At 37.9% G+C, this 25121-nt stretch overlaps 1 pseudogene; it reads right to left on the reverse strand.

The window, feature by feature from the left end:
* Positions 1–17561: 17561 nt before the first annotated feature.
* LOC138820939 (jerky protein homolog-like) overlaps positions 17562–25121 on the reverse strand; it is a 52501-nt pseudogene continuing 44941 nt past the window's right edge.

Genomic DNA, 25121 nt, shown 5'->3' on the forward strand with positions numbered 1-25121 from the left:
TGGCTGCTTGTCAGAGTCAAAAGATGCAAATGTCCAAATTCCTTGGAAATTTCATATATGAAAAAAAGAAACACAGTTATAAAACTGTTGAGGAATGACTATGTTACCACCACTATTTCATGGCATAAAACTTTTAAAATATAAAAATTAAAACATGTATAATAAATCTTTTATTCTTTTTTAACATTTGAATTTCTCAGTATAATGTGAATTCTACATTATGTTTATTCTCTGAAGTTTAGGTGCCAATGAATAGATTTAACTCTATCATAAAATCTATGTGATTTTATGTAAGTGGAATTATTCCTGATTACTTTTTGGTTGTTTTTATAAAAATTTCATATAATATCTGTCCAGATTCCCTTAGAAATAACTTTCATGCTGAAAAGATTATCTCTGAGAACTTTAAACAAGATTCTGTGCCCAAATGTGCTATGTCTAACCAAAGGTTTGGCTTTATGCTTGAGCTAGCCTTGACTATGACTTCCTATTTATTCATCTCTGCATTGTTGACGTGACAGACATGAGCCACCACACCCAGCCATTGTGCCTCCCTCTGTTACTGGGACATGGGTCTGCATCCCTTCATTCAGCCAAGGTCAAGATAAAGTCTCACTTTTTTGACCTTTTTGTTTAAAGGATGCCCTTTAAACATGATAATACAATATCTGCATCTCAAGGAAATTATAGTTACAAACTTGAGCCTCTGTGCTTGGCTAGCACTCTACCACTTGAGCCACAGTGCCACTTCCAGCTTTTTTTCTTTTTGCTTATGTGGTGCTGAGGAATCGAACCCAGGGCCTCAGGCATGCAAGGCAAGCGCTCTACCACTGAGCCACCTTCCCAGCCCGTTTTGCTTTCTTTTAATCACAGACCAAAAAAGTTAACGGGCATTGTTATACGAATATCAAAAACTAAAATAAAAAATGTTTTTGAAAAGCAGGGAAATCAGTCTAAACATTTGCCTTTGATAAGGCAGTGTCTTCGTACTGAAGATTTTGACCCTTATCTCCTACAATGTGAATTTTCTAGAGGCATTTTCCGAGCCTGGGGAGGATTCTATTACACCAAAGTGCCAGACGAACTCAAAAGGTGGACTGTTACTTTACTGGAGAATGCCTTCTGCTGCTTTAGGGCAGTTTATTTGCCAAAGAGATCAGGCTTATCAGGCCCAACCATAATCAAGAGATGTTTTTAGATTTTCTTTCTCATAATCACATCCTCTTCATTTCCAACCATCTGTGCATGTCACCAGTCTAGACAATCTATTCATGTCTATTCATGTAGCCCATGAAATTGTCAAGAGCTATCCAGAATCCATGCTTAAGACCAAAATTTCTGCTCCTCTAGCCTATTTGTTACCTAATAGAATTTCTACTATATTTCTCACAAAAATACTTCTTTGAAATTACACTGACAGCGTTTACTTTTTCTATGATAACAAGCAGCAAGGTTGAAGCTTCTGTTATCATATGTTAAAAGAGAGAGGCATACCTTTTTCCCTCTATCTATGGATTAGAGTTTTAAGGATTTATTATTATTGGTTAATTGTATTATTATTAGTTATATAAAAAAGAGATATTCAAAATAACAATAACAGCAATGACAACATAAATTATAATGTACAAAATTCTAAAATAAGCTTTATATCCAAATATACATTATGTCCAATATTCCTAACTGTATAAGTTTTGATATGAATTTTTAGGATCAAATATCTTAAATAAGCATCTAGTAGAAGTTATTTAGTATGCTAGTCATATCTATTTAATTGATTTGATTTGCTCTTTCAAAAAAAAAAATCCCAGGATATGTTTACAGAGTTAGTGGGGCTCAGAGGAGAGTGTGGTTGTTTTACCACTGGGATTAGAAAAACCTTACAAAGGTACCCTTCATTCAGTTGAGGATTGGTTATGGTGTTCATATCCTTGTTAAGAATATTATATCTAATGTACATTTTAAAATTCCATATATTATTCAAATCTTGTATACTATAAATGTTCCATCAAAATATAATAATAAGCTAAGTTTGATCCAAGGATGACTGATAAGCTATAAAGTAAAATTATAAATACCTTAGCTTAAACTTGGCTAAAACAGATTAAAAACCAATGAAACACAACAACAGCTGTATTGTAACTGTTTGGTGTGAGAAGTCTCTTAAAGAACAGTTTTATCTCTAATAAGTTCAAATTTAATAAAATGTTAAAGGGTTACTTTTTTACAGATGCTTCTCATTTTGTAGAATATCATTCAAATATCACTCAAGGGTCATGAACAATATATATGAGAGACTGTCGATCTCAAGCTCTGTGAATCACTGATGAAAATACACTTCTACTGATTATTGATAGATAGCATTAGCTTCTTATAGAATACATACCCTACAATGACCTTCAGTATTAGTTTTCTTGATTCTCTAACCCTGAAGCAAATTCCTTGTCATATTTTAACAGATATCCTATTGAGAGACAGGTATGTTTCATAGTTAACCGTACATAGTACTATATTTAAATTCCTTATTGTACCCCCTAATAACTGCAGCGGGTGCTGCTGACTGTATACCAAAGCTTTGTCTTCTTTAGAGTAGTTGCTGTGAGGCCTCGGCCCAGCTGCTACTCCGTGGATAAGCGTGGCCATGGAAATAGAACACATTTGTTTCATTTCTTACAAATGGAATGCGAACTGAATTGATGTATTCTACTTCTACGTTCCACTATGTGCCTCCATAATTCTCTTTTTTATCCTTTGGCCAAATGGGGAGAAGTTTGAAGCATTTTTAAAGGGCAGGGACCCAAAGAAGATACAGCTTGAGTTTTCTGTTGACCAGGGACAAAAGGTTTTTCTTGATATTATTTTTTTCCCCTTTATGCCAGGAGATGAGTAAGCCTTAATGCAGGTTTTAGTGGAGAGTGTCCGATGCTGAAAATGAAATACATTATTGTTATATTGCCTAAATTACAAACTTTAGCTACTAAAACTTCTCCCTGGATAATAAATTGACTTTTCAATAGATGCAGATTGTTCACATCATATTATTTGCTTCATTTTTTAATTAGGCTACCAGGGTTGTTTTTTGTTTGTTCTTGTTTTTATTTTTTGGTTTGGATACACTTTGCTTTTTAGGCCTGATTTCCAAGGTTAAAATAGAGACAGGTAGAGAAGGAAACATCAGCCTATCTGGTTATATTTGTAAACTTAAATATCATGTTTTCTACAATTTTAGATGACTTCTATTTACTGGTAAAGATTTGTGTACAGATTTATTTTAGACTTAGTCACTTCCTACCAGATCAAATATTGTGTGGGTCACCAATTCTAGGAAGGTTAATGAATTTTTAAAATGTACCATCATAATATTGGGATGACCATAATTATAAGAAACAGTAAGGTTTATGGCTTTGGGAGCTAGAGTTTTGACCCTATCCTGTGTATTTCACTGATAAACCCTAACCATTGGAGGGCTTTTGTTTCTGTGGACCTTAGCTTGGCTAAGGGGTTAGCTAGAGTTCTTGGTGAGACAGCAAAAGAGATTCTGTGTGATATCTCAGCAGAGCTCACATACACCCACTTGTCTGAGTTGGGGAGGAAGTGGAGTCTGAGGTCAGAAAGTCACCTTTTTCTGCTTTTAGACATTTCCAAAGCTCTCAGGCTGGGGTTTCAGATTTATTTTTGTTTATGGGGAACTGGTTTAGAAAAAAAGTAAAATTGTGGTATCTTAACCTCTAATAAGATCTCAAATATGTATTATTTCAGCAAGCTCAATCTCATACAGATCCAGTCCGCATTGATATTCTGATTTTGGAAGGAAAAGAGGAGCAGACTTGATTTAACTCTTGTAATCTTTAGTATAGGAACGGATAACAAATATTCTACTTTTTTAGAAGGATTTAAAAGTCCTACACATAGTATGTCTAGTTTTCTTTAAAACATAACTATTTTCATGGTATATTTGTAAAAGTGAACCTCCAATTTGTTTCTGGCTTTTCTGTCTTCTGAATGGTAAGTGGTAGGCAGAAGGATCAGGACCAGGATACAAAATAGTTAATCTCTACCCCACTTTTCCAGAAATGAGGAACCCCTGTATTATTTGTCTGAGTTTCCTCATTTTATCTTTCACTCAATGGATTTGAATACTTTAAAATAAAAACTTCGTGAAGCATAAAAGTATATAATAAATATCTGAAGAATTTACGAAGACAAAGCTAAAAAACCAATAAATTTGTATTAATTCCTAAAAGAAACAAGATGGCTACTCTACATATTGCTTTATAAATACTTATTTTAGTTGCTTTGAAAGAACACAGTTTAGCACATGCCTAAAAATTCCTGTTGTTGAGTTGGGAAGGTAGCTCAGTGGTAGAGTGCTAGCCTGGCCTGCATGAAGCCCTGGGTTCCATTCCTCAGCACCACATACACAGAAAAGCCAGAAGTAGCACTGTGGCTCAAGTGGTAGAGTGCTAGCCTTGTGCAAAAGAAGCTTAGGGACAGCCCCCAGACCCTGAGTTCAAGTCCCAGGACTAGCAAAAAAAAATCCTGTTGTTATTTTAAACTTTGAGTTTTAAGTATTTATTGAGGCATACAGAAGATATGTTTTGGAAAAAAATAGTCATTTATGAAAAATGGCACATCCCAGCCAGGGGTCAGTAACTGATGCCTGTAATCCTAGTTACTCAAGGGAGTTACTAGTTACCCTGAGATCTAGTGATCATGGTTCAAGGCTAGCCTGGGCAGGAAAGCCCATGATACTCTTATGGCCAATTAACACTGAAAAAGCCAGAAGTGAAGCTGTGGAATAAAAACACTCAGAGACAGTACCCAGGCCCTGAATTCAAACCCTAAGACTGGCACCAAAAATAAAATAAATACATTACACTTCCTATTCTATAATTCCATAATTCCAGTGCTACAATTTCTTCCTCAGGAAGAGGAAGAATAGGGAGGTGGGACACTGAGAAAAGAATGGGTAGGGTTTTTTATTTGTGGCTCTTTTAAAGCTGTAAGACCACCCAAGATATAGAAGAGCATCAGGAAAACACAAAAAATAGAGATTACAGTAGAAGTTTTGGTTCAGAGGAGAAGAGACACCATCAGTACTGGTGAGTTCAGTAGACTCAGAAAGCAAACTGGAATAGACATGATGAACTATGAGCTAGGGCATCTATCTATCTATCTATCTATCTATCTATCTATCTATCTATCTATCTATCTATCTATCTATCTATCGTATCTATCTATCCAACAATCGATGGATCGATCGGCATCTTGGTCCTTTCTAAACAAACGTCATTATTTCTAAACAAAAGTGTTCTATCCAGATCAATGATAACAGGAAAGTCAGTGCTTGTGCTAAGATTCTCTTCTCCTTGACAAACTGTAAATGAACCATCAAAGCTCATACCTACTTTTCTATCAGATAAAACTAATGCCAGCCTATGTCTTTATAATAATCTTATCACAAAGTAGGGTAAGATGTCTTAACTTGTTCTAATGCAGTTGATTGCTAAAGGTTTTAACCACACACATATGTGGTGTGCAAGTGATCATATGTGTGTGTGCGTGCACATGCATGCACACACACACACGCACACTTCTTTATGCAATCTGTTTTCCCTAGGCTTTTCAGTCATCCTTCTGCAGCAAATAAAAGTCATATGTCTATCTTTGTTATAGTAAAATTACACAGCTAGAGTTCCATACATTGTATTTATTTTTTAAATTTTATTTTATTGTAAAGATGCAGTACAGAAGGGTTATAGTTACATGAGTAAGGTAAAGAGTACATTTCTTGCCAAGCATTTTTACCTTCTCCTTTGTTTTTCTCCTACTATCCCTTCTCTCCCCCACCTTCCCTACTTCCCCCCTCCCTAAAGTTGTAAAGTTCATTTCCAACATAGTGTCTTGAGAGTATCTTGTTGTAATGGGTCATCCTGTGTCCTTGTTTCAGCATTTTGTTATTCCCCTTCCCCTCTCCAAATTACATAAATGTGTATACAAGATACAGGGTGGACTCAAGAGGTTTTATTTGTTGTTTTTAATGTACTATGTGATTTTTTTGTTTCTATTGTATATTCTTCCCTCTATGGTATATCCCTGTTGTCACTGTATTTCATTTTGGCACATTGTATTTATTTTGATAGTATTTTTGGATATACAGAATGCAGAGCTATTTTTCCATTAGAATAAATGAGTATTGGTTAAAAAATATATTAAGAGCTAAGTTTCAGTACAGTAGTACTGAAACCTCTAGTATTTGTTGTCTAAGCATAAATAGGTTAATATAGTAGGTTTGCCATAGTAAGCAAATAAAAACATAAAGATGTCTAGGTAAATATAACATTAGACAATGTTTTAATATAATATAAAAATATAAATGTTCAAGTGTTTTATACATATAACATTCAGGACATGCTTATACTATAAAACTATTATTTACTTGACATTCACATTTAACTGGACATCCCTACTCTACTTGACAACCGTATTCTGTGGTCAGTGATATGTCATGAAATGCAGTTCCTGCTGCATTGCTTTCTGTGATGTCCCCAAGTCTCTATTCTTTCCTCCCCAATCCAATGAGTAAGACTTTCCAAATATTTAAAGGATTTGTGAATGTCAACACCAAACAGAATCTCCATGCCAGCCATGCAAAAATCAGACAAGACTCCAGCTTTGCATTAAAGAAGTAAAAAATCCTTATTTTGTTATCATGATTTTATTTTTGCTTTGTTGGTACTTGTTGTAGGAGTTGTTGCTGATACTTGTTAAAGGAGTTGTTATGGTTTCTGAAGGCAAGAAAGAGCCAAACCTGGTTTAAAAAAAACAAAAAACAGATAAATCCTTTTTTTTGGGGGGGGGGTCGGGTCATGGGGCCTGAACTCTGGGCCTGGGCGTTGTCCCTCAGCTCTTCAGCTCAAGGCTAACGCTCTACCACTTGAGCCACAGCGCCACTTCTGGCTTTTTTCTTTTTGCTTATGTGGTGCTGAGGAATCGAACCCAGGGCCTCAGGCCTGCAAGGCAAGCGCTCTACCACTGAGCCACCTTCCCAGCCCCCAGATAAAATTCTTAGGACTATCTCACTATGCAAATTATCTGTGAGAGTTTTCTTTGTGGATTGTAACATAATTTTAGGGTTTTAACGTATTTTAGTCTTTTGCAAATAACAAGATATAACTTTCAAAAACTACTTATGAATTTGAACATCACATTATTCTTCAAGTCCTTATTATCTTTTTCGTTTTTCTGAAATTGTTACTGGAATATTTTTGAGGGAATATAAAGAAATACTGTAACTTGGTAGAATGTGATTATCTAGTATAAATTTACCAAATTTGGATTTATGATTAGGTTCCAGGAAAGCAAGAAAGCAAAACTCAATAAGGAAATAGTCTGCCTCTAAATTTTAATAAATGGCATAGACTTCGAAGCATTTGTGTTGAGGATCTTAATACACTGACTTAGTTAACTTGCCTTTCTTGTTCTTAAAGCTTACTCCATGATCTACCATCATTAGATGACTTGCTAGTGATGTCATGGGTTCTACAATTCCTGATTTTTAGAGTAAGGCTCTGTGATGGGGATGGGATGGTGTCTCATAGTCTCAAGAAAGTGGAAAACAAAGGATATGTACAGATTAGGGCCTGGGTAGTATCATATCTAGCACTCTCATTTTACTTGCTAAGCTTGGGTTGGAGGGATAATCTGCTGTACTGTCTTTTATCACCTTCTAATTTTAGTCAATGAATGATATTGACCGGTAGACAGAAAGAAAGAAGCTGAAGATTTCTCCTTTCTGTGTGTATCATCTCTGGTCAGGAAAATGCCTTCCTCCTCTAATTTAGGGATGTGAATGGATTACTGATGGTGCTGCCTCAACAAGTCTATTTTGATTCTTGTAATTTTCATTTTCCATTGCACCAATACCCTATTGCTGGAGAGGTTTTTGTGTATTAAAGTCATATGTCATTTCTTTGCAGATGGAAAACTATGAGCTGTTGGAGGAAATAGTATATGTTCTAATAGTGATGTCATATTTTCCACAAGAAGAGCAAATGATATAAGAAGTGTACTCATTACCTCACTCATGTAACTGTAACCCTCTGTATAGTATCTTTACAATAAAAAAAAAAGAAGAAACCCCTCTCTTTCACTGTCTCTCTGTTTTCTTTTTCTCTTTTCCTCTACCTCATTTCCTCCTTGCCTTCTTGCCACCCTCTCTGTCTTCTCTCTCGTTTCCCTCTGGCCAATGGTGACTCCAATCTTTATATTTACAAATATCAAGCCATCAGTAAAGGATGGCAACCTTGTAGCCTACAGGATTCCCTATATAAGAATCCTGAAAACAAGTATATTAAAAACAGCTAGCAGGGCTTTGGTGGCTCACATCTGTAATCCTAGCTACTCAGGAGACTGAGATCTGAAAATCTTGCTTCGAAGCCAGCCCAGGCAGAAAAGCCCCCATGATACTCTTATCTCCAATTAACCACTCAAAAACCAGGAGTAGTGCTGTGGCTCAGGTGTTAGTGCACTAACCTGGAGCAAGAAGAGGCCCAGGGGCAACTAGTAACAGTTGTAATATTATAATGATATACTATAATTAAAATTATATGAATGTTGTCTCTTTTCTCTCACAATATCTTTTGGTATACAGTAGATATTAGCAATTTCAGCTTAATTATTTTTCTTCCCTTATTAAATTGTGAACTTGCTCCTTTCAATTAAAGCAAACATTTTTTCAGTTCTTTGGGGCATGTCTGAATGCCACAATCTTACTCTTGTGCTTTGGTTTTATTAAGTATAGTAAAGATCACTTAAACATTATCACTGTGGTATTGTGACAATCTCTCTGATAATCAACAGGGATAATAAATGGGTGATAGTTGGGTAGAGTATGAGGACATGCTGGGGAAAGGGATAATTCGCAATGTGGTATGGAGAAAGAAGAGAATATGAGATTTCATCACACATGAAATTAATTCAATCTGAATTTATAAATTGTTATTTCTGGAAATTTTTTATATTTGTGAGCTGTGATTGATTTTGGGAAATAAATGTGAACAGTAAAGCCACAGATAAAAAGAGATATTTGCAAAATGTTAAGTATCTTTGTTCTATAATTATTTGTTTTGCATGTTGCAGAAGACAGTTATGTATGCTTTAGAAATATGAAAGTATTTAGGAAGTAGGAGAATCTTTTTCAGTCCATCTCCATTCTTGCTAGCTTTCATATTAATATTCTAGGGTAGATATAATTGATTATGTGACAATATATCAAGACAAATGTGATTGCCAGGACACTGTACTAGATGAAATTAGGATATTGTCTATTGAATGTAAGGGAATATATTCTTCTCTCTCCCTTCCTCCTTTCTTCCCTCCCTCCCTCCCCCCTTCTCTCTCTTTCTTTTTTTTTTGGGGGGGGGGTCCGGTCGTGGGGCCTGAACTCTGGGCCTGGGTGCTATCCCTCAGCTTTTCAGCTCAAGGCTAGCACTCTACCACTTGAGCCACAGCGCCATTTCCGGCTTTTTTTCTTTTTGCTTATGTGGTGCTGAGGAATCGAACCCAGGGCCTCATGCATGCAAGGCAAGCACTCTACCACTGAGCCACTTTCCCAGCCTTCTCTCTTTCTATTCTTTCCTTTTTTATGTCCACAGCCAAGACTCATAATTGGTACCTGCTACTTTTGCTCATTGGCTAGAGCTCTACCAATGGAGCCACATCACCAACCCCAGGGAGCAGATTCTGTTTTGTTATCTTTAAGTAGTTGTTTGAAGGGATTTCAACGCAATGTCTCAGTATGTGAGTACAATGCATGATGACCAATGTCATAGGGGAGTACCTTCAACACATAGCATTTGCGCTCATCTAAATTCATGTACTTGTGATGTCTGTAAAATACAGACTGTTTACATTGACCCTTTTCAGAAGGAACCTGTGTTTAATCCCAATAGGTCTCTAATTGTCTTACTCTAAGGTGAAAGTTAATGTCAAGTAGTATGTCAAATGACAATTGTCTGTAACAATACTGTCTTTTCTTTGTAGCTACTTAACATTTACTTTCCAGACATTTCAAGATCCTGGTGGGCCCTTGAAGACAGCAGCCAAGTGGCTCACAGAGCATTCATTCAGAACTCACTCTTCATAGCAGTGATTCCAGGAGCAGCTGCGTGGCCAGCCTCAAATCTTCACTCTCTCTCTCACTCTCATTTATGTACTGATTGAAATTCTCATGTTCATCTCTCTCTTGTGTCTTCCAACTACAAATCTTCTGAGTCACTTTGCTCAACTCGAGACAATGACTTGACTTTTTTTCCTTGACCAGAATATGAAAAACACAGGTGCTTGTAATGAAGTTTGGGGCTTGTGTGGTAGAATTCCAGCATGACTGACCACAAGGCAACAGTTAAACTTTAATAACAGTCATTCTCATGCTATCATGAAGTGTGTGGACCCTTACTCATTGCTTGTGACTAGCTGTCTCTCCTTAGGCTGCTGCCTCTAATTCTGGACACTGCCTAGCCTACCCCTGCCCCTGTACTTCCTGTTATCTTCTAAATGAGTCTGCTATAGCAAGGATTGCAAACAGGGTGATTTATGCCACTTACAGAGTTAGAAGCCTAGGAGCCAGGTATGGGCCGCGATGACCCTTCTGTAGTCTTTCTCCCTGGCTTGTAGATGGCTTTCTTTCCCTTGTGACGTTACATGACTTTCTTCTGGACCTGTGAATTCCTAGTATCTCTTTGTATGTCTTCATCTTTTCTAGGAAGACAAAGTCAGGTTGGACTAAGGCCACTTAAGTGACCTCACTTTAACTATCTCTTTAAAGGGGTTATCTCAAAACAGAGTCACTGTCTGAAGTACTGGGGTTAAAACTGCAACATATACATCTGGAGGGTGGGGGCGCGCGGTTCAGCCCACAACTTCCAAGTTCACTTCTAAGTCCCTCCCTTTCCTCCCCTTCTCCACCTCCTCCCTTCCACTCCCTCCTCCTTCCTCCTCTTCCTCCTCCTTCTTCCTTCTTGTACTGGGGCTTGAACTCAGGGCCTACTCCTCTTACCCTCCTCCTCCCTCCCCTCCCCTTCTTCCTCCCCCTCCTCCTCCACCTTCTCTTCCTCGTCCTTCCCCCTCCTCTCCTCCTTGTACTGGTACTGGGGATTGAACTCAGGGTCTGGGTGTTGTCCCCTAGCCTTTTATTCCGCAAGACTAGCATTTATCACTTTAGACATAACTCTACATTTGGATTTTTGCTGACTAATGAGATGAGTCTCATGGACTTTCCTGCCTGAGCTGGCTTCAAACTATGATCCTCAGATCTCAGCCTCCTGAGTAGCTAGTATTAAAGGCATGAGCTATCCATGCTCAGCTTGTTCTATCTTCTGACTCCCAAATTTCAGCTCCATTCTATAGCAGAGCACCCTTGTTTGTGATTGATTAAATATTTTCCCTCATGTTCAGTATAAAATTATGCCTATTTTCATACATTTAGCTAATTGTATTGTTCAGATGAACTTAAAATTACAGTTTCTTCTAGCTTGTAAGTGCCATGGTAGGATTATTTCTCTCCTCTCTGTTGCTCAGGATGGACAAATGTGATACATTCTCTTTGTCCTGAAGTTCCCACAGGAACATTGGGTAGATGGAGGCTGGCTAGGAAGATTGCTTTTACTTCTATGAACAAATGCATCTTCTCTTTTAACTTATTTGACTTACAATAAAACTTTATTGAGGTACTAATTCAGAGATAATAGGAAATATGTCATTTGATTATATATCAGTTTCATGCATTTTTTTGGGGGGGGGGTCCGTTCATGGGGCCTGAACTCTGGGCCTGGGTGCTGTCCCTCAGCTCTTCAGCTTAAGGCTAGCACTCTACCACTTGAGCCACAGCGCCACTTCCGGCTTTTTTCTTATGTGTTGCTGAGGAATCGAACCCAGGGCCTCAGGCATGCAAGGCAAGCACTCTACCACTGAGCCATCTTTCCAGCCCCAGTTTCATGCATTTTTTAAACAAAAAAATTATCTGCTTCATGTAAGTTATCCTACCTTAATTAATAAATGTACTTGCCTTTCCAAATCTTCCAATCCCTAATCTCTCCCAATGTCCTCCTTTTTGGAACTTCTTTTGAAGAACATAAAAAAAAATCATATATATATATATATATATGACAGCACCTAACAGCCATTTTTGCTTCTGTATGAATTGCTTTGTGCTAGATGATTGTATGGTTTTTGTATGATATTAACTGTGACTGGTTTTAGTTACTCAGTGGTGGACTGTCAGCCTGGGAGCCTAGAGTTGCTTAGTAAAAGACTTCAAAGGCTTTACAGCCCTGACCAAGGGGGCAAAGTCCTCAGAATCATCCCCACAGCTGCAACGCCCCTCCCGGAGGCCGGGACAGTAAGGCCCTAGGGAAGAAATATAATGTTTTAAGAAACCTAAGCAACTCCATTTTTGTTTAACACTCCATCTCAGTTCTGCGACTTGACTTGTGATCCACTTTAGCCCCAATGCTAGGAATTTATGACAAAAAGCCATGCACAATTCTTGGAGTCATAGATGGTGTTTGCTTAAGGCAGGTGTTAGCCCCCAAGTGGTGTTGCCCCCCAGCCACCTAGGACTAAGAGTTTCTAACCAACCTGTTCTTCAGACCCCGGGGTGAGACATGCCATGCATTCTGTTGGTCCAGGTGTGACTCGTAACCTTTTTCGGTCAAGCTATGGACCAAGAACATTTTTCTGTAAAGGTCAACCAATCATTATTTGCCCAGTTTAGCTTGCTTTAAATGTAAATGTTAACCAATCATGTAATTTCTTATGTGAAAGTTCCTTAAAGTTGTTTGTTCAATACTATAAAAACTGCGCTGATTCTATGCTCAGGGCCTCTTAGCATCACCATGTGCACGGAGGACCAAGCTTGAGCTTGCAATAAACCGGCTCTGTGTTGCTTACATTGATCGTGGTCTCTGGTGGTCTTTTGGAGGTCCCCGAATTTCAGTATAACACTTGTTTTTTTACTGTCATTACACACATTCATAAAAATCATCTTTATTAGGGAATTGCCTTATTATCTCTAATCTTTACACCATTCCTGTAAGATAGGTATTATTAAACATCTTATGGATAAGAAGTTATGGGTTAAGATGCCAGTTGCATTCTATTTAGAAAAAAATCTGCATTTGATACATGTTGGTCAAATTTTTATATTACTGTTCTTTCTACTATACAAAAATAGCATATATAATACTTTGACTTTTCAAACTTTCAGAAGGGCTTGGGTTCTCAAAGCTCTTAGTCATATTTTTAAACATTAAGAAACAGTTAATGTCTAATATATTCCTTCTCTTTCCTCCCTTTCAGAAATTAAAAAAATATTTATAAATGTGTAGCATTCTCTCTAATCTCACAGATTCATGAAAGAACTCTAATTACTGAATTAATTTTGCACTTTGCTTTGGCATACTGGCTACTATTGGTTTACTTATTCCCCAGCTTCTTGGCTAGTTCTTTCTGGTTTAGCTCCAGTCATGCAAGTCAGGGTCCTGAACAGCAGGAAGAGGTCCATCTACTCCACTTGGTGGGAGACATGGAACGGAAGGGGTAGTGGTTGAGTTCCAATGGTGAGTAAATTGTTAAGAAACTCTTCCAGAAAACAGCAAGCTAGTGAAAGTTTTGGGAAGGTCACAAACCAACATATAGTTCAAAAGGTAAATCAAGAAGAAAACCCCAGTAACAGGGGCAAAAGATTGGACTGAGTTGGCCAGGAGCCAAAGGAAATAAACACAACCTGAGGAATGTTTCAGGAATTGAATCTTTGCCTGTGGTTGTATTTTCCTCTCTGCATATTTGGCATGTAGTTAATCTTTTTTTATGTGTGTATGTACCAGTCCTTGAACCAAGGCTCTGGTCACTGTCCCTGAGTTTCTTTTTGCTCAAGGGTAGTATTCTACCACTTGCACCACAACTCCTCCTCCAGCTTTTTGGTGGTTAATTGAAGTTGAGAGTCTTATAGACTTTCTTTCCAGGACTGACTTTGAACTGAAGTCCTCAGATCTCAGCCTCCTGAGTAGTTAGGATTATAGGAGCAGGACACTGGTGCCTGGCTATGTAGTTATTATTTTTTTTTTTTATCAAATACGTAACATCCTCTGATTAAAAGAGTGGCATGGAAAATTAGTGTTATAACAAAAATCTGATAGATCAGTATGCATTGTGTGTGCCACAGGATAAAATAATGGTACAATACCAACAAGTGCCAAGCCAGCACCTACTCCTTGGATGAGCATCCGGGATCCATTAATGAGAGGATATATCTCTTTGTGATCCCACAATGTGAGCCCATATAAACATTACCTGGATTGTGCTTTCCCAAAAATGTCACCTTTGAGACTGCTCTTGTTACTCAGACACTGAAAATAATACACGGCCAGCGACATGGTTTTCCTTGACAAAATAATCCTAAGTCTTGTTGACATTCCTACTTCACAGGGCTGAGCTATCCATTAATATTCTTGTTTGCTTCAGAAACTCAAAATATATGCTATAATGATTCATTGACAGCATTGAAAGTTTTATAAGAATTAGCAGGAAGGAGATGAGGAGATATTTGCTAAATGGTATACAATTATTCTTAGATAAGAGAAATACTTTAAGTCATAGGTATCAAATAGGCAAATATGTAGAGACAGATAAGTAATTGAGAGAAGCTAAGGGAAGAAACCAGAGAGGATTCCATTTACTTACTCTTTTGTGTGCCAGTTCTGGGACTTGAACTCAGGGTCTGGGTGCTGTCCTTTAGCTATTTTGTTTAAGGATGGTGCTCTACTACTTGAGCCACAGCTCCAATTCTGGATTTTGGTTGGTTAATTAGAGATAAGAGTTTCATAGACTTTCCTGACCTGGCTAGCTTTGAACCTTGATCCTCAGATCTCTGCCTTCTGGGTAGCTAGGTTTCCAGATGTGAGCCACTGATACCCTGCTGAAGTTTACTTTTAATGTGATAATAATATCTAAATGAACTGTAATGAGGGATATACAACTCTATAATAATACTAAGAATGGTAGGGCATTATAATGTGATACCATGTGACTTATAATGTTAGGTCACAAAAATGCCATGTTTCTGTATATGGCCTTGAGATACTTGTTTTCAGGGAAGTCATTTGCCATAGAAAAAGTCCTGCTCCGAAAGCACCACATTGATGGGGAGCCCTATAAATATACTATACAGAGATCACACAAAGAAATCCTGGAAACAGAGAGAAGAGAAGAAGAGAGGAGACAGAGAAAGAGGGGTGGGGGGATAGACAGACAGAAAAACAGAAAGGCAGAGAGAGAGAGAGACAGAGACAGAGACAGAGAGAGAGAATGAGAGAGAGAGAGAAAGAGAGAAAAAGAGAGAGAGAGCCTGGCCATTACCAGTTGTCCCAGACTCCATTACGTCACCTTCAGCCAATGTTTGGCTGGACCCACTTGAGACACCCCCAGGCCATAGCTACACAGTCCTTGTATTCCAGATCCAGCAATTCTAGTCATGTAATAGGTAATTTAATAGTAGTTATTGATTTTGCAGTGTGTGCTGGGAAATATTTTGCTTGTATCATTTGAACTTACTTAAGTAACAGAAAGGGGTTTTCTGTGAAGTATGAAATAGTAACATCATGGTGAGCAAATCTTCAATTGGCTCACAGAACTGTACTGGAATGTGAATTACCTTTGGTTTTGGAAGGAGTCAAGAGTTCTGCAAAGCAAGGGCCTTCCCTGGGATATCCCTTCATTTCTCCCAAGCAGCCCGAATCACCTGTTCTGCTCACTTGTTCCCTCCCTCCTCCCTGCCCCCCTCCTCCTGCCAGAAGATAATAGCTGTCTATTATTACTCTAAGTAAAGGAATTAGAAGCCAATGTGCTAATTTCTTTTTTTTTAATTTTTATTTACTTTTTATTGTGAAAATACTGTACAGAGGGGTTACAATTAGATGGGCAAGATAATGAGTACATTTCTTATCAATCACTGTAGCCTCCTCCTTTGTTTCCCCTGCCCATCCCTTCTCAGCCCCCCCCCCAGCCTCCCCCCCCCCACCAAAGTTGTAAAGTTCATTTTTGACATGACAACTTGTACTTCTCATTGTTGCAACTGGCCCACCTGTATCCTTATTTAAACTACTTGTTTTTCCCCTTCCCCTCCAAATTATAACAACATCAAATACAGTGAAAGCAGGGGTTATACTGTTGGGGAGGGACATACAAAGCAACAAAGAAATCATCTTATAAATGCGTTAGAAACAAATGCATGAAAGAAAAAAAATATTTGAATACATATCTTAGGGTTCATTTTCCTAACATCACCTAACACCTCTAAGTAAAGGAATTAGAAGCCAATTTCTAATGAGGAAGTTTAAATCTTCAAAACTGATGGCTTAAAGAAAAGTAGTTCATCACATCCTGTGAGCACATCATAGGATCCACACACATCCCCCAAGGCTATCCATATATTTCATGTCTCCTCTTAGACCAGGAGGTTTAAATACATTTCTCCCTCAGCTCCACACCCTAGTGACCCATTAGCAATGTGTAAACAGTCATTAGCAAACACAGGAAAGGAGTTATTCAGTCTTATTCAAGTTTTTGTCCTTTTAGCATTCACACAATTTTTATTTTATTTTATTTTATTTTATTTGTGAACATACTGTACAGAGGGGTTACAATTACATGGGCAGGATAATGCATATATTTCTTACCAAGCATTGCAGCCTCCTCCTTTGTTTACCCTTCACCTCCCTTCCCAGCCTCCCCCCTCCCTCCATCCTTCCCCCCCCCCCCACCGACATTGTAAAGCTCATTTTTGACATGACAATTTGTACTTCTCATTGTTGCAACAGGTCCACCTGAATCCTTAAACGACTTGTTTTTCCCCATCTCCTCCACAAGTTATACTGACCAAATATATTGAAAGCGGGGGTTATACTGTGGGGGAGGGACATACAAAGCAACAAAGAAATAATCTTATAAATGCATTAGAAACACATGCATGAAAGAAAAAAAATATTAAAATACTTATCTTATCTAAGGGTTCATTTTCCTAACATCACATTATCTGACCTTTTCTGCTTGTCTCAGACATATACTAGATATTGCAAATAAGGGAAACCATGGGACCTGTGTTTCTTTGTGCCTGGCTTATTTCACTTAATATAATTTTTTCCAAGTTTTTACATTTCCTAACAAATGGGGCAATGTCATTCTTTCTGATGGAGGCATAGAATTCCATTGTGTATATATACCACATTTTCTTGATCCATTCATCTACTGAAGGGCATCTGGGTTGGTTCCATATCTTAGCTATAGTAAATAATGCTGCAATAAACATAGTTGCTTTAGTGTGGTCTTGTTTGTAAACATTTGGGTAAATGCCCAAAAGTGGGATTGCTGGGTCATAGGGGAGCTCTATGTGAAGTCTTTTGAGGAACCTCCATACTGCTTTCCAAAGTGGTTGAACAAGTTTACATTCCCACCAACAATGAAGTAAGGTTCCCTTCTGTCCACATCCCCTCCAGCATCTGTTGTTGTTAGAGTTTTGGCTCCAGGCTGGGCTCTGTGAGGTTTTCACAAGATTTTCTTAGGCCGCTGCAGCTGCCGCCAGGAACAGCGTTGAGGAGGCTTGCACCGACAGGAAGCGTGAATAAGACCAGTGCTTCAACTGCATTTGCCAAGAAGTTCCTCAAGGGGGATGGTTCTGGGGACCCTTGCACCGATCTCTTCAAGTGTTACCAGCAGTGTGTTCAGAAAGCAATAAAAGGAGAAAGAGATTCCTATTGAAGGATTGGAGTTCATGGGCCATGGCAAAGAAAAGCCTGAAAATTCTTCTTGACCTTGCTTGTCACCTTGAAAATGGATTCCTTATATCAGGAAATTGAGAGGACTTTGGAATTTGTCAGCTTAAGGCTATGAAGTCATTACTATTTAATGAGTTTGGGAGGAAGTTGCCTCTTCCTCCCTTGTGTAAAGATGCTGCTTTGACATGATTTCTCACTTGCTTTGGCATCTCACAGGAATTCACTGTGCTAAAGTGAACAATTTCTTGGGATATGGTTGCAATATATGGTCTGGAATCAACTTCAAATATACCTTCTGTGTAAATCATGATAAGCTAGTCAAGGTGATCGGGACTCTTTGACATTTTAATTTCTGCTGCAAAGGATATTACATACACAGTATGGGGGTCCTTGTTCATGAAAGTAGTCAGGACCTTTTTGTTTCCTCAGGGAGCTAATGCTCTAAAAAGGGATCCAAGCAAGTTTTGATCAATACTTGGATTTACTTCTATATGACATTTAAGATTGCTGATGGCTTGGGTTAACAAAGAGGAAGACAGCTTTTAACAGAAGGCAAGAGCTGTCTGATTTACGATGTGAATGCTGCAAGACCACTGAAATGAATACTGTCTCAGAGTTCACGGCAAATAATTGAATATAATACATGGAATGGCTACAGAAGAGCCTAAATTACAAAGATTCGCTGCTAATGGCTTCCATCTGAATTAAGTCAAACTGCATTATAAACAGGAAAAAACGCATCTGCTTAAATGTGAGAGATGGGTGCTTTGGTTTATTTTTGTTTGTCTAGCCTACCCTATGTCTATACTCATCAAGATGAAATGAATTCTAACATTTAGTTTTTTAAAAAAAGATTTTCTTAGACATTCATTTCCATGTGGAACAGGACAAATATTTAATAGAAACAGATAGTGTTTGATTGGATGCAGGTGTGTGCATATATGGGTGTACCAATGAGGGCAGAGGATGGATTGGCAGAGAGGGAGCTAAGGTTGAGAGCCCTGTGACTATGGGACAGACAGGTTGGTTGGATTTTTTACCAAAGTAGAGAGTACCCGTACAGCCTTTCTAGTTAATGATACTTAGTAACTATTCCTTATTATTATCAATGAAGGGTTATTTCTAATATCTTTACTGCCATTTTACCCATCTTTGGGTGAAGATTTAGATATATTTGAAGCACTGTTAAAAGCAGCTCTGGAATGCAGGCTTCTGCTCTTGGTTCTACAAATCCTGAAAACACCCAAGTTTGAATATTGTTCAGAGTAGTGCAAATATAAGCTAAATATTGGTTTAAACTTCCCCCTTAGGTGAACATTGTAACTTTTATTCCTGATGATTTACCAACTCCTCTCTGTGGTTTCTAAATAGCTCTGCCCTATGTTGAACTATTACTTAATCTACCCTCTCCCCAAAGTCACTTGGCTCTATTTGGATTTGCCTCTTTCTTTCCTGTTTTGTCCCCAGGCTCTAAATTGGCCACATGACTCTTGCAGCTATTCTTCCAGACTAGAATTATTGTCCTCATGCCCCCAGGAAGGCTCCCTCTTGTCACTCTGGTAGCTGGACCAGATGCGTCGTCCTCAAGAGGGTGTGCCAGCTCATCACTCTCCCACTGCTCATCCTTTGCTGCATTCCTCTAGAATTTACACTTAGTTGACATTTTATCGTCCATTAATAAACTCATTTATTCCTTGTCTGAATCTCCCACTGGAATGGAAGGTCTGCATGGGTAGGAAATGGGTCCTGTTGTTGGTTTATCACATGGTACAGTGCCTAGAAGGTAGTAGGGGTTCAAAATATTTGTTGAAAGAATAGATGAGGCTATGCTCATTCAGATTATAATACTTTAACTTATAACACTTGAACTTTCCAACTTCTTGAATATATTTTAGATGTATGACATGGTATTTTGATATGTTATAACTTGCTTTTGGTGTATGTGTACTAGTCCTGGGGATTAAACTAAAGGCCTCGTGCTCTCACTCACCTTTTATTTTCCCCTCAAGGCTGGTGCTCTACCACTTGAGCCATGCATCTATGTCTGGCTTTTTGCTGTTGAATTGGAGATAAGTGTCTCATGGTTTTGTCTACCCAGGCTAGGATTGAACTGTGATCCTCAGAGCTCAGCCTCCTGAATAACTAGGATTATAGACATGTGCCACCAGCTCACTAGGCTGACACATGATTAATTTGACTTCATCCCTTTAACAACAAATTTAGCAACAGTAACCAGAAACTCAGTGAGAGTGTTGATATAATCAGTGAAGGGGGTAGGAATTGCAATCCTCAATTATCGCTTTTTGGAGGAGAGGGATAGGATTAGAGGAAGTTGTCAGTGACATCAGGAGCAGTGCATATGTCTGAGAAGCTAAATCTTCTGGTCCATATTGGGTTTCATTTGTTTATTTTATTTTTATTGTGAAAATACTGTACAGAGGAGTTACAATTACATGGGAAAGATAATGAGTACATTTCTTATCAGCATTGTAGCCTCCTCCTTTGTTTCCCCTTCCCATCCCTTCCCATCCTCCTCCCCCACCCCCACCCAACCCTCCCCCCCCACCACCAAAGTTGTAAAGTTCATTTTTGACATAACGATTTGTACATCTCATTGTTGCAAGGGGTCCACCTGTATCCCTAGTTAAACGATTTGTTTTTTCCCTTCCCCTCCACAAATTATACCAACATCAAATACAGTGAAAGCAGGGGTTATACCATGGGGGAGGGACATACAAAGCAACAAAGAAATAATCCTATAAATGTGTTAGAAACAATCGCATGAAAAAAAAAACGTTTGCATACATATCTTAGGGTTCATTTCTCTAACATCAGCTTATCTGACCTTTTCTGCTTGACTCAGACATATACTAGTTATTTCAAATAAGGGAAACCATAGGACCACTTTGGAAAGCAGTATGGAGGTTCCTCAAAAGACTCCACATAGAGCTCCCCTATGACCCAGCAATCCCACTTTTGGGCATTTACCCAAATGACCACAAACAAGACCACACTAAAGCTACCAGCACAACTATGTTTATTGCAGCATTATTTACTATAGCTAAGATATGGAACCAACCCAGATGCCCCTCAGTAGATGAATGGATCAAGAAAATGTGGTATATATACACAATGGAATTCTATGCCTCCATCAGAAAGAATGACATTGCCCCATTTGTTAGGAAATGAAAAGACTTAGAAAAAATTATATTAAGTGATATTTATTTTTTAAAGCTCAGATTATTTCACCAGTTCAAAGAAAATAAAATTCTACATAATTTCATTTACTCACAAATAGTTGCTAGCTCAAGGTTATTGTGGGTCCTAAATCAAGCTTGAATTAACATTGGTACTCATAGAGAATGTACAAAATTGAAGATTCCCTGACTGAGACTCTTCCAATAATACTTAACTGCTGCTATGGCCAAAGTCTTGTTTCTTAAATGAACTTCTAAAGACCTGCAATATATCACAACCACTAATCAAAATACTCGAAGAAGACAAATACTGAAATGAAGAAAGTGCCCGTGTCTATGTGCTGAAGGTACATACTATACTACTAGCACCAAAGTAAACTTTCAGAATAGTATTTTTTGTCAGTAAGGCAGAAGTGATGTCTCTATTGGTTGTCAAATCTGTTCCAATAATTGAAGGTTCATTAGAATGATATTTAATTAAAGAAATCATGAAGAAGCATAAAGGTCATACTTTATCTCCTAGTTCACTCAGTTCCATTATTACAGGAATAGATCTTAAGTTTAGTATTTTCTATTGTGCTATTTTGGTGTTTGTTTTCCTTTTTCCCATTTGTAAGACTAGAGGCCTATAAAATCTTTCAAGTAGTGGTTAGAGGAAAGTAAACTTTTGAACATTGACTTGGGAGATGCTTGAAGAAATGGCCTTCTCTGGACAACATGGGTGCAGCTTTGGACTGCAGAAGACAAGACTGGGCTACTTACTCCCAGAAATGAGAAACAAAAATGCACAACAAGCAAACATTCTTGGTGATTTCCAGGAATGAACCCTCAGCTGTTCTCAAAAACATAGTTTGCATGTTTCTTGGACATTTTTCATCTGCAAAAATCACTAGTATGTTGGGTACCAGTTTTTTCACACAGAGCTCTTAGCTCCTCTAAAGGATGAGATATGAGAATCACAGTTCAGAGCCAATCAAGGAAGACAACTTTTGTGACTCTTATCTCCAATTAACCAGCAAAAAGCCCCAAAAAACAAAAAACAAACAACAAAAACAGAAGCAAAGGCTATAGCGCAAGTGGTAGATCACCAGCTGTGAGCAAGAGAGCCATGAGTTCAAACTCCAATAATTCACTCATGTATAAAGTTCTAAAAGGCTTACTGTTATAATATTTTAATTTTAGAAAGTCATAGACTTAGAAAGTGGTGAAATTCTACTGGCCATATAGATGGGAAACCCTCATCTGTTCTATGGATATCAGGCTACAAATGGAAAGTGGAAGTATATTAGAGAAGCTCTCTTTATAGAAGTTCTTGTTTGTTTTTGTAATTTTCACTCTCCTTTTCTCATTGAACCCAATCTGGGCACAATAGCATGTACAATGCAGTGACATCAATGCCTGGTCTTCATTTTTAAAATGGAAGACCATGGTTCATGAATGCTTTGTGGCCATGGCTTAAATGTTATTAGAGTTCCATGAAAAATAGTCTTCCTATTTTTTTCTTTTATACTAGAAATCAAACTGAGAACATTGGGAATGCAAATGACATGCTTGACCTCTGAGCTTCTCTTTCATTCAACAAAAGGCACATTTCACAGAATTATATTTTGGACAATTCTGCATTTTTCTGTTTTTTCTTTTTTGTGCTGGTGCTGGTGCTTGAATCCAGCGTCTTACACTCTCACTTGGCTCTTCTGCTCATTGCTGGTGACCTAAAACTTGAGCCGTGTCTCCATTTTTCTGTGGTGCTAAATATTCTGTGGTCTGAAACAAAATTTTTTCTAAGGATTTTCATCGCTTCAGTCTCTCAGAAGAGAACATAGAGATCAAATGTCATGTCCATTGTACTAAATAATCAAATCATTTGGTTTGAAAAAGAGGAATCACTGGTTTAGACAAAAAGATGTCACTTTTGGATGGGTGATTTTTTTTAAAAAAATTTTATATGACTTCTAGCTTCTGGCTGAAGAAAATTCTCCTGATGTGTTTTAGCCATTATACAACTGAAAAGAGCCAACAAAGAATGCTTTTTTTGTACTGGGCTAAAATAATGTAGAAAGCCACAAACTTTGGGCAAAGACTCTGCTTACTAGGTTGAGAAGTCTGTATTTAAGTACTAATGGAGTGAGCAGCAGTACTTTTATACCCCCCCAAAGTTGTAAAGTTCATTTTCAACATAGTGTTTTTTACATCTCATTGTTACAATGAGTAAACCTATATGCTTATTTCAACATTTTGTTATTTCCCTTCCCCCCCCCAAATTAGAAAAATGTACATACAAGATTCAGGGCACCCATATCAAATACAGTGAAAACAAGGGTTATACTGTGGGGGAGGAACATACCAAAGATACAAAAAAAAATCACATAGTACATTATAAATACATTAAAAACAATATTAAGAAAGAAAAAAAACCATTTGTGTCCCTATCTTAGGGTTAATTTTGCTTAATATAATCTTATATGGCCATATGTAAATAGCTTTTGACCTTTTCTGCTTGTCCTAAACTTACACTAGTTATTGCAAACAAAGGAAACCATGGGACCTATATTTTTTTGGGTCTGGCTTACTTCACTTAATGTAATTTTTTCCAAGTATTTTCATTTCCTAACAAATGGGGCCATGTCACTGATTCTGATGGAGGCATAGAATACACACACACACACACACACACACACACACACACACACACACACACACACACACATCACATTTTCTTGATCTGTTCATCTACTGATGGGCATCTGGGTTAGTTCCATATCTTAGCTATGGTGAATAATTCTGTGATAAACATAGTTGTGCTGATAGCTTTAGTATGGTCTTGTTTGTGATCGTTTGGGTAAATACCCCAAAGTGGGATTGCTGGGTCATAGGGGAGCTCCATGTGGAGTCTTTTGAGGAACCTCCATACTGCTTTCCAAAGTGGTTGAACGAGTTTACACTCCCACCAATAGTGCAGTAGGGTGTAAGAGTGATTTTTAACAATGCTCCTTATCAAAACATTACAAAAAAAGTTTTAGTCTTAGTTTTTGTTAAAATAATATTGTATTGACTTTGGATCAGAAGGATAGAAGAAACAGGGCAGCAATTTCTTCTTTCAGTACAGTCTTACCAAACAAAGTAGTACATTTTCTTTCTTTCTTTTTTGTTGGTGGAGGTCTTAAGGTTTGAACTCACGTCTTCGGCATTATCTCAAGACTAGTGCTTTATCACTTTAGACACACTTCCACATCTGACCTTTTGATGTTAGAGTCTCACAGACTTTACTGCACAAGTTGGCTTCCTCAGATCTCAGCTTTGTGAGTAGCTAGGATTACAGGCATGAGCCACTGGCATCTGGAAAGTAGTACTTTTACACAACATGCAAAAATTGAAAAATTGACATAGTTTTTAAAATTACTACAAAAAAGATATGTATTTGAAAGCAAGGCTAACAGACTTATAGAGGGAAATAAAGGGTGATCCCTTGGTTATAAACTTCATCACCAAAGCCCACTTCTGCATTATCCTGTACAGGTTTGTACTTGTTAGGATGTACTTAGATTGCTGTTTTCTGCATGCTTTTCTGTCACATCTCAATTATTTTGTGAATAGTCTGCCCTCTACATCCACAGGTTCTGAATTTAACCAGCCTCAGATGCAATATATGGAAAAACCACATCTTTACTGAACCTATACAAATTTGTTGTCATGATTCCCCAAACAATACAGTTTAACAAGTATTTGCATAGCATCATGTTGTATTAGGTATTGTAAGTAGTCTGGAGATTGTTTACATTATACAGGAAGCTATGCTGACTTCCCTAAGCATGGCATCCTTCACTTCGATTGTCATATGTGGCTTGCAGGGACCATTTTTGTATCTTACAGGACATTACCCTAATGCATTTCTTTGATGAAGCTTTGATGAACTGAAATCAATGCACAGGAACAATCAAACACCTACATGATTAATACATATGGGCCATGTTTCGTCAATTCAGTGTTAAGAGAAGTTTTTCAGAACCTAGTTGTCTTTGGATATTTTGGACTATCTCTCCTTAAATAACTTTCTGCATCTTGCATGGACCACTGAGAAAGAGGCCCAGCCTGCCAG

The sequence above is a fragment of the Dipodomys merriami genome, unplaced genomic scaffold (assembly GCF_024711535.1).
Source record: "Dipodomys merriami isolate MVZ:Mamm:240054 unplaced genomic scaffold, mDipMer1.0.p SCAF_9, whole genome shotgun sequence".
NCBI lineage: Eukaryota > Metazoa > Chordata > Mammalia > Rodentia > Heteromyidae > Dipodomys > Dipodomys merriami.